Here is a 15,136-nt window from a genome sequence, read left to right as displayed (position 1 = left end):
TTATGTTTCTATGTCAGTGCATGCGGGTTCTCAAACTATTTCATGTCAAGGACCCCCCAAAATGATATGTATTTGTCCTGGGACAACATATTTAAAATGATATGTATTTGTCCTGGAACAACATATTTAAAATGATGTGTATTTGTCCTGGGACAACATATTTAAAAGGATATGTATTTGTCCTGGGACAACATATTTAAAATTATGTGTATTTGTCCTGGAACAACATATTTAAAATGATGTGTATTTGTCCTGGGACAACATATTTAAAAGGATATGTATTTGTCCTGGAACAACATATTTAAAATGATATGTATTTGTCCTGGAACAACATATTTAAAATGATGTGTATTTGTCCTGGAACAACATATTTAAAAGGATATGTTTGTCCTGGAACAACATATTTAAAATGATGTGTATTTGTCCTGGAACAACATATTTAAAATGATGTGTATTTGTCCCTGGGACAACATATTTAAAATGATGTGTATTTGTCCTGGGACAACATATCTTCAGATGAGGGTCGCTGGCCAAATACAATTTTTGAGGTCCTCGACGTGAAATAGTTTGAGAACCACCGACACAGAAACATAGGGTTTTCAGAGAACGGTTAGGATTTAGAACGGGCCTCAGTCAGGAACCACGGCTGTAATAAGATGAATAAGCTGAAACGAGGACACTATAGGATGACAGTGGGTTCATTCAGGGGTGTCTTTCTTTCTGTCATTTTGACGAGCTGGAGGAGAGGGAGTATTATCTCCAGAACAAGACCGACTGAAGTTAAAATGTGTAAGCTCGCTGCCCCTCCTCACTGCAGGTTCACAGTGCTCCATTTCTCTAAAACAAAGCCCCACTCTGGCTCTGGAACAGGATTCTCCCCCCCCCCCCCTCTCTCTCTCTCTCTCTCTCTCTCTCTCTCTCCTCTCTCTATCTCCATTTTTCTCCTACTGGTTTCACTTAATAAGCTTCAAAGGTTTCTGGGCAACGTGGATTAAAAAAAAAGGAAAAAAAAACAACAAAAAAAAGTAACCATGGCATTTTTTTGGCACCGGGTATCTTCCCTCTTGCTGAGGATATGGGTTGCCATGACATCGGTGGGCACCTTATAAAGCAGACCATTGTGTGTGTGTGTGTGTGTGTGTGTGTGTGTGTGTGTGTGTGTGTGTGCGTGCGCGCCTGGCATCTTGTGCCAACCTCGTCTAAATGCTTGGGCATTGGTAGGAAACCCAGTGCCCCTGCCAGTTAGAGAACAATTATACCCACCAACCAACTCATGCTTACAGAACACAGCAGAGACCCCCCCCCCCCCCCACACACACACACACACACACACACACACACGGGTCATCACCACTCTGGCTTTTGTCAAAATTAAATTGTTGCCACGAACATGAGTGGACAATATTAATATTACCAGAAACACAAAGAGCATGGAGCCCTGTATGACCATAACAGGTCTGTAACTATACAACAAATGGAACCAAATGTTTGTACACTCTCAGAGTTCAGGGGTTCCTTTAGCTCTGGTCCATAGCCCTAATGCTTGGCAGAGCTAGAGTTCCTTGCAAGTTGCAAATAAAACATATTGAGGACCACTGGTACTAGTTCGACTCCAAATTAGTGTTGTATAGTGCCATAGTGTTCTGGAGAAAACCTGGGGAATTGACATTCAGTAATTGGCTCTTATGTGATCAAAATAAGAGCATTATAATCGCGTGTAAAAAAGGACAACTGGGACAAGACCAAGTCATTAGCCTTGAAATGTTATGGCCGGGCCTACATTTTCGGGCCTACAACTAGTTTTCGCCGTCTCCCCCGGGCGCAGCTGCACTAATAACCGTCTGAGTTTACTGTAAATGGACAGGTATCAGTCAAAAGGGAGACATCGAAGAGGGAGGATGGATGGGGAAGGATCAACATATGGAATGTCAGAACAGGTCAGCTCCATATATGGAGATCATCATCTAAGGGTTTGAGGTCAGATGTAGAGTTGCTGGCCAAGATTGATGACATCAAGAATCTCCATATATGGGCATTCCCATATATGGGCTTAACCCATGTTGGGCGGGAACCCCTTTTGGTGTTAGCATTATGTTATGCTTTAGCTATTGAAAAATAGCAGATCTACAAGCTCGGTGGCGCGCTACGAGCTTGTATAGGTCTGCTATTTTTTTAATCGATAGAAACATAGCTTTTTCAGAAAACTGTCAGGATGTAGAAGACATTTTTTTAATCTGATCTCAGGTCAAAATGGGTTAATATTGATGACATCAGGGATCTCCTGATGATGTCACGTGATGTCATGAGGCATGACCAACCAACCAACCAACCAAACAACTGACTGACTGACTGACTGACTGACTGACGGACGGGACATGCACAATTTCATAGTAAATGTGACCTGCAGTCGCAATAAATGGGGCCCAAGTTGTGTCGCACTTCTCCCTTGCTCCGGTTACAGAATATCAAATCTTTTCTAACTTCAATGCGTTCAGAAGGTGGGTTTATTGCTTTCCAATTGCTTTCCAATTCACCAAGATGAGAGACGCTTCCTTTTGATGCACAGCTAGTCCCTCCTTCAGCTTTACCAGTCCAAATATTGGGATTAGGTTTCAGTGTTTCCCACACATAACTGAAGAAGTTGCAAAAATCTGCTTCCAAAAAGGATTTAAGGTTTGACAACTCCAGAACATATGACCTACAGTTGCAGGAGTCTGAGAACATCTGGGGCAGTTAGGATTGGTTGTTGCTGTTGGATATATTTTGGCTAACCTGCCGTTAGAGAAATGGAGACAATGAAACACTTTAAACTGTATTAGACCGGGTCTTATACAAAATAATGTATTTTTTACTTTTTTTACTTAAGTAAAAGTATCAATTCTCCAGTAAAAGTTTGGAATTCAAAATGTACTCGCTGGAAAAGTACAAAAGTATTGGCATCAGAATGTACTTAAAAGTACCAAAAGTAAAAGTTGTTTATTGTTCAGAATGTCCCTTTTCAAGTTTTTAAACTGTATACAAATCTTTTGAAAGTAGCAGATCTACAAGCTCACAATGCGTCAATCGCAACGCATTGTGAGCTAGTGGTTAGTGCTATGTTTTGTAATAATAATCAAAATCTATAAAGCATTTCTTCCACCATAGTAAATGCTGCATTCATTCAAAGACAGTTGTTTTACAGACGGGTAAAAGGGCATGGGCTGAAGCCCCCTTTGATGTCTATGTGTGCACGTCCCTGTACTTCTCTGATACATCGGCCTAACTGTACAACAGGTATCAGGTGGAAAGTGCCTATGTGAAAATAAATAGCAGATCTTCAAAAAGGTAATTGATTTACTAAAAGAACATAAAAGGTCTAAACTATGGACATAAGGAGGTTTATACTTTTATAAGAGGTGTCCAGTTCATAAGAGAAATGGAACGGTCTGAAACGTCTCTCTGCTCCTCGTCCACAAAGACAACAGCAGAGGTGTTGCCGTGTTTTGGAAGAACTATATTTATTTTGGCGATAAAAAATATGTCTGCTACAGGTCAACATCTGTGCACACATACAAGCAGTGGTGTAAAAGAAAAAGTACTCAATTGTTTTAGTTAAGTAAAAGTGTCAATACTGCAATGTAGAACTATATACTCTGTTACAAGTAAAAGCCTGGAATTCAAAATGTACTTAAAGATCTATAAAGCTCAAGGTGCCATTTGTATGTATCACAATTTTTTGGGGACCCACTTACACTATCCTCACGGCCTTCTAGTGAGCCCCGGCCCATAGGTTGGGAATCGCTGGTCAATACCAGGATAGGACGACACACTAATTATAATTTGTTATTATGGACGACAATGTAATCAAAAAATATCATAGTAAATGGAAACTAAAGGATCATGCAAAGAGACTGCAGAGACATATAGTCCATTATGTGATTGTACCTCTCAATGCAATGAAGTGAAGAGAAATCAAACATTTCAGTATATACAAACTAAATGTTGTTGTGCTGTAGCTGTATGCTGTACTTTGTTGTAAGCTTTAGAGCATACCTTAGTCAGCTCTGGTTAAATTAGCATTATTATAGAAGCTTGGAATTGATGAAAATCACAGTAATTTAATGAGTAAGGGAAAGACAAATATTTGAGACACCATCTGAAACGAACAGCTGCCCGAAATCCTATAGTCTAACTGTCTAAGCCCCCTTACGTCTGGGGTTCTGGCAGCCTCTAGTGGCACGCCTGTAACATTACACTTCAATGCATTTCACCACACTATTGATGGGGCTCAAAGACCACTCTAGAGACATGACCCAATAAATCTCTCAGCTATACTGTACAAACATGGAGCCCTGAGACTCCATTGAAATACAGCAGGTATAGAGCAGCAGTACAACTAGAGTTGACCCCAAATTAGCACGACTAATTTGCCCGTCGGCCACCGGCCTACTTGGGAACGATGCAAGTTGGGAACCTATAGTATGCAATACACGTTGTCATAGTACCTGTTTTAACCGTCTGTCTGTGTCCCTTTTTGTAATATCCGACCGACTCATCGCCCGCGCACTGCACCCCCTGTGGTGGTGTGGAACGCGCGTGTCAATATTATAAGTGGGTGGGGGGGAAGGGTTCTCGAGTTACGTGGATTACAGACGTACGTCGTACACACAGAGACGTGGTGCATTTATACAATGTAAGATATAGTGCAAATACATGAGTGACTCCAGCATGGCCAGTGACACTCTTGTATGATGATTTGTACAACAACATAAAAAAAGTTGAAATATGGAGATAGCGATATACAAGGAATCTTTATTGCATGAACAGCTAGTGAAGACACATCAGTTTGCTATCACTTAAAGCTGTAGGAAATTCAAATACTTGATCTAAAAACGCCTCCTAAAACCTAACCTATGGTTTTCTGAAAACCTTCAAAAAAAAACAATAAATGTAGCAATAAGAGACACAGAGGTGTTGTGACACAGAGGGCGCAGACGGCAGTTAAGGTATAACAACATATAGGTTACACCAGAGTAATCTAGTAAGAGATTCTTACTAGATTCATTCTATCTCAAAGGGATAGTTCCAGCCAAAGGAGCAATGTTTGGAACTATAGCCCACAGGCACCCGCTTTGCGGCGAGATCAAAGCGTGTCGCTACTCTCCTACTCTACACTCTGGGTTACACCAGGTCTAAATGGGTAGTGGTTGCAAAGGTATATCAATTGATTGCCTGAGTCCCGTGGTGGGAGTTCTGGTCTGATTTTGGTGAATATTATATATCACAGTTCCCGTCAAACTAGCATAATTTGTATTGTTTACCTATTTCCACCATATAGTGAAACTTTCGTTCAACTTTGACCCCTCTGTCACATGGAACAATTTTTTTCTGCTGCTGCTGGCATAGTGATACTGGACAAATGTTTTTTTCCAGGGCGCGCTTTGGGCGCGGGCCTAGTATGTCGAGTTACAAAGTTACGAAGCCTAGCTAATAAGCTATAGCTTAGCCAATAATAAACCCGGCCCTTCGCATTCCTCTCGCTAAGCCCGGCACGAATGACACGCTAAACCCGGTACGGACATCACGTGAAATCCAGCTCGAATATCTCATGAAGCCCTGCCTTCTGAGTGCGCGGGAGGGTTTGCAGGGTTCGGACTTCAGATATGGGGGGGGGGCCATACCTTTGGTTGCTTTGAATGCCAGCATCAGAGTTTTGTATTCTGTGCGGGCAGCAACCGGGAGCCAATGGAGGGAGCAGAGAAGCTCCCTCCAGACATGACAATTTTGTCTGGTTGAAGACCAAGCGAGCTGCTGCATTTTGGATCAATTGGAGAGGCTTAAGTGCGCATGCCGGCAGGCCAGTAATGAGGGAGTTACAATGGTCAAGTTTTGACATGACTGATTTCTGGATAAGGTTCTGGGCTGACTCCTGGGTGAGAAACGGTCCATTTCGTCAAAGCTGAAGCCAAAAAAACCATGCCTCCGTGACTCCGTCTCAGACCTCAGGATTCCGAAAATCCTGTGCCTCCTGCTCAGGCCCATTTTTAGATAAAAAATACAATGTTCTTGGGAACCGTAACCCCCTCACAATTGCCGTTTGTCACGTTCCTGCCTTATTGATACTTTTACTGAAGTATAAAATGTGAGTACTCGTCGTGACTTTACGTTGGGGAGCCACTGATCTGAGGGGATCCGTTACACACTTCATCCGTATGGGAAACAGTGGCAACAACAGGAGCTGCCTGACGTTTTTCAGCCCCATATTAATGACCACCTCCCGGGCCAGTTTGGCTCTGGGCGAGAGACAGAACACTGTGTGTGACCACACCACCAGTAAAAAAAAAAGCAACAGCGTGCTGGGATTCAGCAACGTTATCGGAGCTCAAAGTCCTAATTCCATACTGGGAATTCTGCCATCAGTAACATAATAAGTCCACTTTGGCGTAGAGGGAGAAAAGGTTTGTTTTCTTTCTTTCTTTTTTTCCCCCTCGCTTTCCTTTGCTGTGAAGTCTTGGCTCCCTTGGCGTTTTAAGTTCCTCAGGCGAGCGTAAACAGATCAACAGAGAAACAGCAATTTTAATTTTCAGGCTCCCAGCAGTTGTAATGGCTAATAGGAATGACTATAAAACACCCCCCGCTCCACTCTCAGCGAGGGCTTTTCGGGGGGAAAGGGAATTGTATGATTCAGCACAGCGGGGAGTTTTATACAGCAGGGGTGAAACAACAGCTGAACTGAGGTCAGTAAATTAGTGGCATAATTGTATGCTGAACTGGTGAGAAGCTTATATGCACAAAGCTCTCAGAATAGTCGGTTCCTTTTCATTGGCTTTGAACCGAGCGCTCACCTCTCTCACCCCCCAACAATATAAACTGTCTCATTTCAGGATTGGAATTGCACGTTTTAATGTGATATGCTCCATCAAACAGGTTTAAAAAATATTCTGAATGATTTGCATATGTTTGTTCAAATACAGTAATTGTTGCCATATGATTGTGTAATATTGTTCATGCCAAAACATGAACATTTGCACACTATTAGTGATAGCCAGAAGTCACAGAAAGACTCATAACTCATTACAATAACAAGAGGGTATGACTGTATAGGAAATGTGATAGAGTGCTAGATATTGTGCAAATGGCATTGATTAATGCACACAAATCAATTTGAATGAAATAGCATATTCGTTATTGAATTTCGCTGAATGTATTGGTTCGGTTCCACACATTTATCACAGGGAGACTTCACTTTTTATTAATATCAGGCCTCAGTTATTATCATCAGGCCTACTCAGTAGAAATGTTTTCAGCTGTCCCCCCGAGGACGCTGCCTAGCCTCATGGTCCACTTCTTCTGTTCTCACTTTCCATCAGTGGTGACGGAAAATAACTAGAAGTACATTCAAGTTCAAGATGTTTTGAAGCTATAGCCGAATAGAGTTAAAGAGGTTTATCCTTCAAAGTCAGCCTTCTCACCCATGACATAAAAATGCATCATCATCATCATAGTATCAACTAAGCCACCAAATCCGTGTACAGAATCCCTGTGTGGGGCATACTATAACCTGGGGTGCGATATGGTCCCAGATGTTGGCTGTGAGCTTCACTATGCCAGTGGTTCTCAAAGTGAGGTCCAGGGACCCCCTAGGGGTCCCCACATTTTGGAGAAAAAAATAACATCAAAATCCGTTTTAATTTGATGCTTTGTGAGCTTGTTATTAAAAAAGGTAATTCATAAAAGGTAAATCATTTTGAAACATTTTAACACAAATATATTGTTATGGGCGGTCCCATATGGCACAACATATTTGTAGATGGGCGTCTGTGGCCAAATGCATATGAATTTGGGCGTCCTAAACATAAACTGTGTTGTCGCATCAAATCAACAGAGAGCAAATCTTCTTATAATGCTATAACTAATCTAATGGTGTGTGGTGGTGGGGAATGGGGATATTAACCAGATTGCCAAGCATTAGGTTTTACCATCAGAGACGCAACCAGCAGCCATTTTCAAAGCACTTCGGGGCACGTTCTCCTCAGAAGCCTGCACGAGAAACCTCATTTCTTCCATTCCTTCTCCGGTCTGATCGTATCAGCCCGCTGAGTCTTGAGCAGATTAGGATTTGGCACGACGACGACAAGTTATGAAATTATGCTACTGGTGCTAAGTGTGGTATACCGGTAGAATGGAGTGGGACGGTGTGTGTGTGTGTGTGTGTGTGTGTGTGTGTGTGTGTGAGAGAGAGGAAAATAGCATGACAAGAAGCCAAGTTAATAAAGGGAAACTATTAGTACATTAAAGATTGATATGGCCGGGAGTTTTTAATGCTCTTGCAACTGTCTTAATGAAATCCTGTAGACAATATATCAGCTTCACACGCACGTGCACACGCACACACAGTCATTAAACTGGTCCCATTACTTCCCTCAGGCTTTCCAGACAGGTGGGATCCCAAACAGAAACATGCAGACACATGGCGCGCGCGCTTGCACACACACACACACACACACACACACACTCTGCTCATCACATGTATCAGGCCCTGCAGGGCTGTCTCTCTACCCCAGGACAAACAATGGGGACTTTGTACATTTTTGCCCCCCCCCCCCCCCCCCCCCCCCCCCCCCCACATACACACAGACACCCCCTCACCCCTTGGCTTCCAGCACATCCCTCTTTTAAAAAACGGGAGATTATGCAAATGAGCTCACACCAGTGCATGCGCCCGGCGCGTATAGAGATGTGCATTCAGCGCAGTCTATAGTCGGTCTATGAGAGCGAGCGCGTATGAATGTTTCCACTCATGCTATAGTATGGAGGGAGACTAGAGCTGTGTGAAAGAGAGGGGGGATGGATGGATGGATATGGCCTAAATACTAACGAGGCATCATCCCAGGTGTTGCAGCCGTATCGCATCCAAACCAAGCCAAACTCCCATCAATCAGCAGCTAACACAATGCCCTTTTGTGGAGCGGTTCGTTGGTTCACCATCGCGAGAACACAACGTCCATGTTTCTTAAAACCACTTTTTAAAGCCACGTGTTTCTCAATATCTGGTGCGGGGCCTGTCAGGAGGTCCAAGTGGACCCTGGTTTAACCCATTTAGGCCCGACGTCAAAAAAAAAAAAAATGCCTTCTACATCCTGACAGTTTTGAATATTGAGGTGCTCAATATTTCATGGCAGGAACACCTCAGAAGCAAAGATTTGAGTTAAAAACATTCGCTCTGAAATAATATATATTCAAAGATTTGAGCCACATTTTCAACATTTTTCAAAAAATAAATTTCAATAGCTAAAGTATGACATAATGCTTAAAACACCAAAAGGGGTTCCCGTCCTGAATGGGCTCAAGGCACTGCTTCCCAGACAGTGGGACCACAGAACAATATGTATGGGTCACTGCAGACAGTGGGACCACAGAACAATATGTATGGGTCACTGCAGACAGTGGGACCACAGAACAATATGTATGGGTCACTGCAGACAGTGGGACCACAGAACAATATGTATGGGTCACTCCAGAACAATATGTATGGGTCACTGCAGACAGTGGGACCACAGAACAATATGTATGGGTCACTCCAGACAGTGGGACCACAGACCAATATGTATGGGTCACTGCAGACAGTGGGACCACAGAACAATATGTATGGGTCACTGCAGACAGTGGGACCACAGACCAATATGTATGGGTCACTGCAGACAGTGGGACCACAGACCAATATGTATGGGTCACTGCAGACAGTGGGACCACAGACCAATATGTATGGGTCACTCCAGACCAATATGTATGGGTCACTCCAGACCAATATGTATGGGTCACTCCAGACCAATATGTATGGGTCACTCCAGACCAATATGTATGGGTCACTCCAGACCAATATGTATGGGTCACTCCAGACCAATATGTATGGGTCACCACAGACCAATATGTATGGGTCACTCCAGACCAATATGTATGGGTCACTCCAGACCAATATGTATGGGTCACTCCAGTAAAAATCCCATTTCTTTTACCTACATGAATAAAAATAAGAAAAAAAAAATACATACAAACTAAGTAATTCTTAGTGTTAATATTGTGTTAAATGTATTGTGTTAATTTCCACCGGTTGGTATAAACTGGTTCTTTTTGGTTCTTCTTAGTCCATGAGCCAGAGCTTCAAAATTGGAACGTTAATTATTAATTGAGTGTGCAAAACTACCTACATTAAATTGTTTATAGGATCAATATAAGTAAATAAATATATGATAGCCCTTCCACAGTAGTAGCTTTTTCATATTTAAATTTTTGTGTGCATATTTTCATATATAATGCCTCATTTGCATATTTCTTGGTGATAACAATCTAATAAAAGGTATGGTTTGGCTCTCAAATCATAATTATAATCATCATCATAATCATAATTAATGTTCCAATTTTGGAGATCGATCTGGCTCATGGAATAAGAACCAAAAATAACTGAACTGAGTTATAGACAGATGAGGGTTCATTTGGACGTCCGCTGGACCTTGAGAAACGGTTAAAGTGGTTAATTGGCACAGCACATTTTGTGCTAAGTGGCATGGTTTCTTTGTGGGCAGTTCTGAAGAGGGCAGGTAGCCCAAACATATGGCCCGTTGCTTTGAGGAGCTACAGGCTTCACTTGTCCTTCCTGATGATCTATTCTTCTGTCCCTGCACCTGCTGCCCTGCCCATTCTGGAATGTGCACATGTGTTCTACTTGTTTTGGTTGCTTATACAGCAGTGCTTCTCAAAGCGGAGTCCGGGGACCCCCAGTGGTCCTTGCCCAGTCGGCAAAAACTGGAGTTCTCAACAGGCCAGAAAATTAAGGCCCTACCTGGGCCCTCATCAAACCCCATGTACACTCAAGAGTCTTGAGTGTCTTGAGTCAAGACACTGCCCCCGCTGCCACCCTTATGGAGCTGACCTGTTCTGACATTCCATATGTTGATCTGACCTCATCAAACCCTGCACACTCAAGACACACTCCATATATGGCCAGTACAGAATTCATTCCATGTTGATCTGACCCCCCCATGCCAAAGCACCAGCGCTCGCCCAGCAGTCTGCCGTCAGCTAGGTGGATGCGCTTCTCGCCCTCAGGTGTCTTACTGGTTATTATAATTATTATTATTATTATTCTTGAAAATGTTAGAGAAGCAACGGTTTGAGAAGCAGAAGGGCCCCAGAGTGTAAATTGTCCCGCCCTCCCGTCAACACACATGACTCCAATAACCAACTGCAGCGGCCAATGAGTCAGTACAGTACAGTACAGTACAGTACAGTACAGTACAGTACAGTACAGTACAGTACAGTACAGTACAGTACAGTACAGTACAGTACAGGGACCTCCTGGGGCCCCCCACACGGTAACTCTGTCATTTCTCAACCATTTCTCACACGGGGCGGCTCGCCGGAACCGGCCCGCCCCCCTGGGAGCGTTCCTGGGGGTCTGGATGTTCCGAGGACCCCCACACGGAGTTGCACCACTCACTTCACAGGGGTGTGATTTTTTTTAAATATCTATGACCCTCAAAAAACATGCAGTAATACTGGTCTCTATACTTCCTCCCCCTGTCCAACTGGGCTGCCTGATGGAGGGGAAAGGAACTGGTTGGAATAACGCGTTCCTTCCAATCCACGGCTATACGTTCTACCGGGGAAACTCCCCCTCGTCAGGTGATACGAAGCAGCCTGCTCACTCCCAAGGTTAATTAAATAAGGTTAGGAAGTGAAGACCGTACGGTGGACTCCATGTTGCTCCCTGGTAGGAAAGAAACATGCGCAATTGAGACCAAGGAAGATGTATGCGAAAGTGTTGGCTGCATATAGCCCATTGCGCATGTTTCTTTCCTTCCAGGGAGCAACATGGAGTCCACCGTACGGTCTTCGCTCACTCCACCTGCATTGAAGGAAGTATGAGCTCAGTTCGGGGCTCTCCTCAGGTTGGCAGAGTGAGAGAGTATAGTGCTCAGGATTACAGCCTTCAAGGCAAATTGGCACCGGGTTGAAAAATGTGTTACAAAATCGTGGGATAAAAATGTATTAAAAATGAATAAAAAAAACAGAGAGAGAGAGAGAGAGAGAGAGAGAGAGAGAGAGAGAGAGAGAGAGAGAGAGAGAGCGAGAGAGAGAAGCAGTGGCTTCCAGAAGGTCCTATATCTTCTGAACTCCACGGCTGGCCCGATTCAAAGACATCTCATCTCATCATGACTCATGTGCAGCAGCTGTGGTCTGGTCTGCTTGCTGCGGACCACATGCTGTCCACAGCAACGGCCAAGTGGTTCGACTCGTACTAGCCCACAACCAGATCCACATAGTTCTCACATGAAATCAAACAGCCATGCTTCATACATTAACACACTGCACACATTCCACCTGACCCATGAACCCACAGGAGGAGGAGGAGATATATAGACAACATGAAGCCTTCTCTCTATCTCTCTGATGTGTAATTGTTTGTTGAGAAGAAGCAGAAGAAGAAGAAGCAAAATAAAACATTCAATTTTGTTGTTTATGGGAAAGTTTGAGTGACAAAATCATGAGAGAGTTGCACGTCTCTCCAAGCCTCAAAGTGAATGATGGTTTCAGGTCACCAAGAAGCAGATTTATGAATATATATCTATATATATATAGTTGACCCTCATGTGTGTGCAGCGCTGGCACTGAAGACATTTTTCATATCGTATAAAATGAAACACACACACACACACACACACACACACACACACACACACACACACACACACACACACACACACACACACACACACACACACACACACACACACACACACACACACACACACACACACACACACACACACACACACACACACACGCGCGCGCGCGCGCGCGCGCGCACACACACACACACACACACACACACACACACACAACGTGAGGCTTTGCTTAGTTCCTACATGTATACAGCTCGTGGGTTCGGGGTCGGGCCAGGACACTAGGTTACCACGGGGTTAAATCCTCCCGCACATCATGAGAAAAACAGCAGAAACAGATTTAAGAGAGCAGCGCATGCCAAGAGTGCCATCTGTTTTGGTTACTACACCCCCCCCCCTCCCCCCTCCCCCATTTCTCCTCTCCCCATCCCTCCTCTGCATCTCTACTACCCCCTCTCTGTTGTTCGCATCCCCCCCCCTCACACGTTCGCTCTGAAAGAATATATATTCAAAGATTTACGCCACGTTTTTCACAATTAAAAAGAAATAGCAGATCTACAAGCTTGTAGGTCTGCTATTTCTTCAATAGCTAAAGTATAACATATATGCTGAGAACACCAACAGCTGTTCCCGTCCTGAATGGGTTAACACAATATTTGCCACACACGCGAAGTCTCGGATTCATGCTCGCAACCGCCTTTGCCAACACGAGATCTCTCTGGCTTGTTTAATGTAATTTAATCCAGAATTAATAGTATTTTATTTTACCCTTTTCTTTTTTTGCAGCCATCGTTGGCCTCCGGTAGCTCCCTGGTGTGTACTGTGTAGTCATCGAAACGCACACGATCTATAGCACTTTAGGGCTCAGATAGATATAAAGGACCATGTTTAGAGCTTGATAAAACATTAATTCGAGGTCGCGCTATGAAAAATAATAGTCTGGGCAGCAGATCATGGCCATGAGCGAGAACTGGAGCCCAGAATGGAGGGCAATCACTTCCTTGTCGGCCGGATGAGGGATCTTTGTTGTGTTTGTTTATGTCGCACATTTCACTGGCACTAGCCTCATGTTACCGCCTATCGTAGCGGCATGGAATCATTAAATAGATTTATAGTCATCGTCATTTGAATAGTTTCAGTCATATTTTAGTCACCTGAAATGTTTTAGTCTGGTTGTAGTCGACTATAAATATCATACGATTTTAGTCGACTAAATCCACAGTTGATTTTGTGGACTGAAATGTGTGTTTGGCGCGGGCCTTGAGGGCGTCGTATAGAGCCTGATTTTACACTTGGTTGGTCTTTTGAATTAAATTAAATTTAGTTTTATTAATTATAGTCATCCGAGATATTTTAGTGAAAATAGCAGATCTACAAGCCCTGTGGCGAGGAGAGATAACGATGTCTAATTTATGTTCTCACACGCAACGAAAACAGCTGATCCACATTCAGCACGTTGTCCGTTTTAGGTGCGCTTGTTGTTGGTGGGTTCGTAAACGCACCACCACGTCTGTTTAGGTGCACTTGTTGTTGGTAGGTATTCATAAACACACCACCACATCTGTTTAGGTGCGCTTGTTGTTGGTAGGTATTCGTAAACACACCACCACATCTGTTTAGGTGCGCTTGTTGTTGGTGGGTTCGTAAACGCACCACCAACGTCTGCGATGCGCGTCGAGAGCGTGTAAGATCAGCTATTTTCGGCACGCTCGCATCCGATCTACGAGCTCCCAATCAACAGACGCGGTGCATACTGTACGTAACGAGTAGGGTTAGATTGTCGATCGGCTATTTTCGATCGCGGCGGCTTTATAGGTCCTAAATCTGGCAACCGTCCCAGTGTAATGACACCTCTGTCTCGGTGGTTAACGTTCCCTTTTTGTCTTCACTTGCACGGACGCTCTCTCTTTTTACAGTTTGGTTCCCAGGAAGAGAAAAAGAAAGAGGGGAAAAGAAAACCTACGGAACATTTGCCAACATTTTTAAGAGCTGCAAAAGCGGGATTTTTTCTCCCCCCCTCTCTTCTAAAAGTCTTCCACCTCGCAGGTGTTTCTTTTTAAGGCGTTCTCGACAATGCCAAGCTTGACTTGGCTCATCTTGAATGCTAGGGGCCTCAAGGGGGTAGGGTGTGTGTGTGTGTGTGTGTGTGTTGGGGTGGGAGTGGGGGGGTGGGGGGTCGGGGAGTGCAAGGTTTGAAAAATCGTATTGATTAGTAGCCGTCGCCATTCTTTATCGTTCTTTACTACTCACTCTCTCTCTGTTTCTTTCTCTCCCTCAGTCAGTCCATCTCCTCCAGCAACGTTTCAAGAGAGAAAGCTTAAAGGACCAGCCAAAAATAAAGGAAAAGGAGAGAGAGAGAGAGAGAGAGAGAGAGAGAGAGAGACCTTAAGTAAAACTTAAGCCGTTTGCTCTGCTCTATAGCTTTCACAGGAAGTGACGGTGATTGATGTGGAACAGAACAAAGCTTGCTTTAA

This window comes from Protomyctophum bolini (assembly GCF_963924005.1).
Source record: "Protomyctophum bolini genome assembly, chromosome: 3".
Taxonomy (NCBI): Eukaryota; Metazoa; Chordata; class Actinopteri; order Myctophiformes; family Myctophidae; genus Protomyctophum; species Protomyctophum bolini.
The sequence above is the reverse complement of the archived record's forward strand: the minus strand, read 5'-3'. Positions refer to the sequence as shown.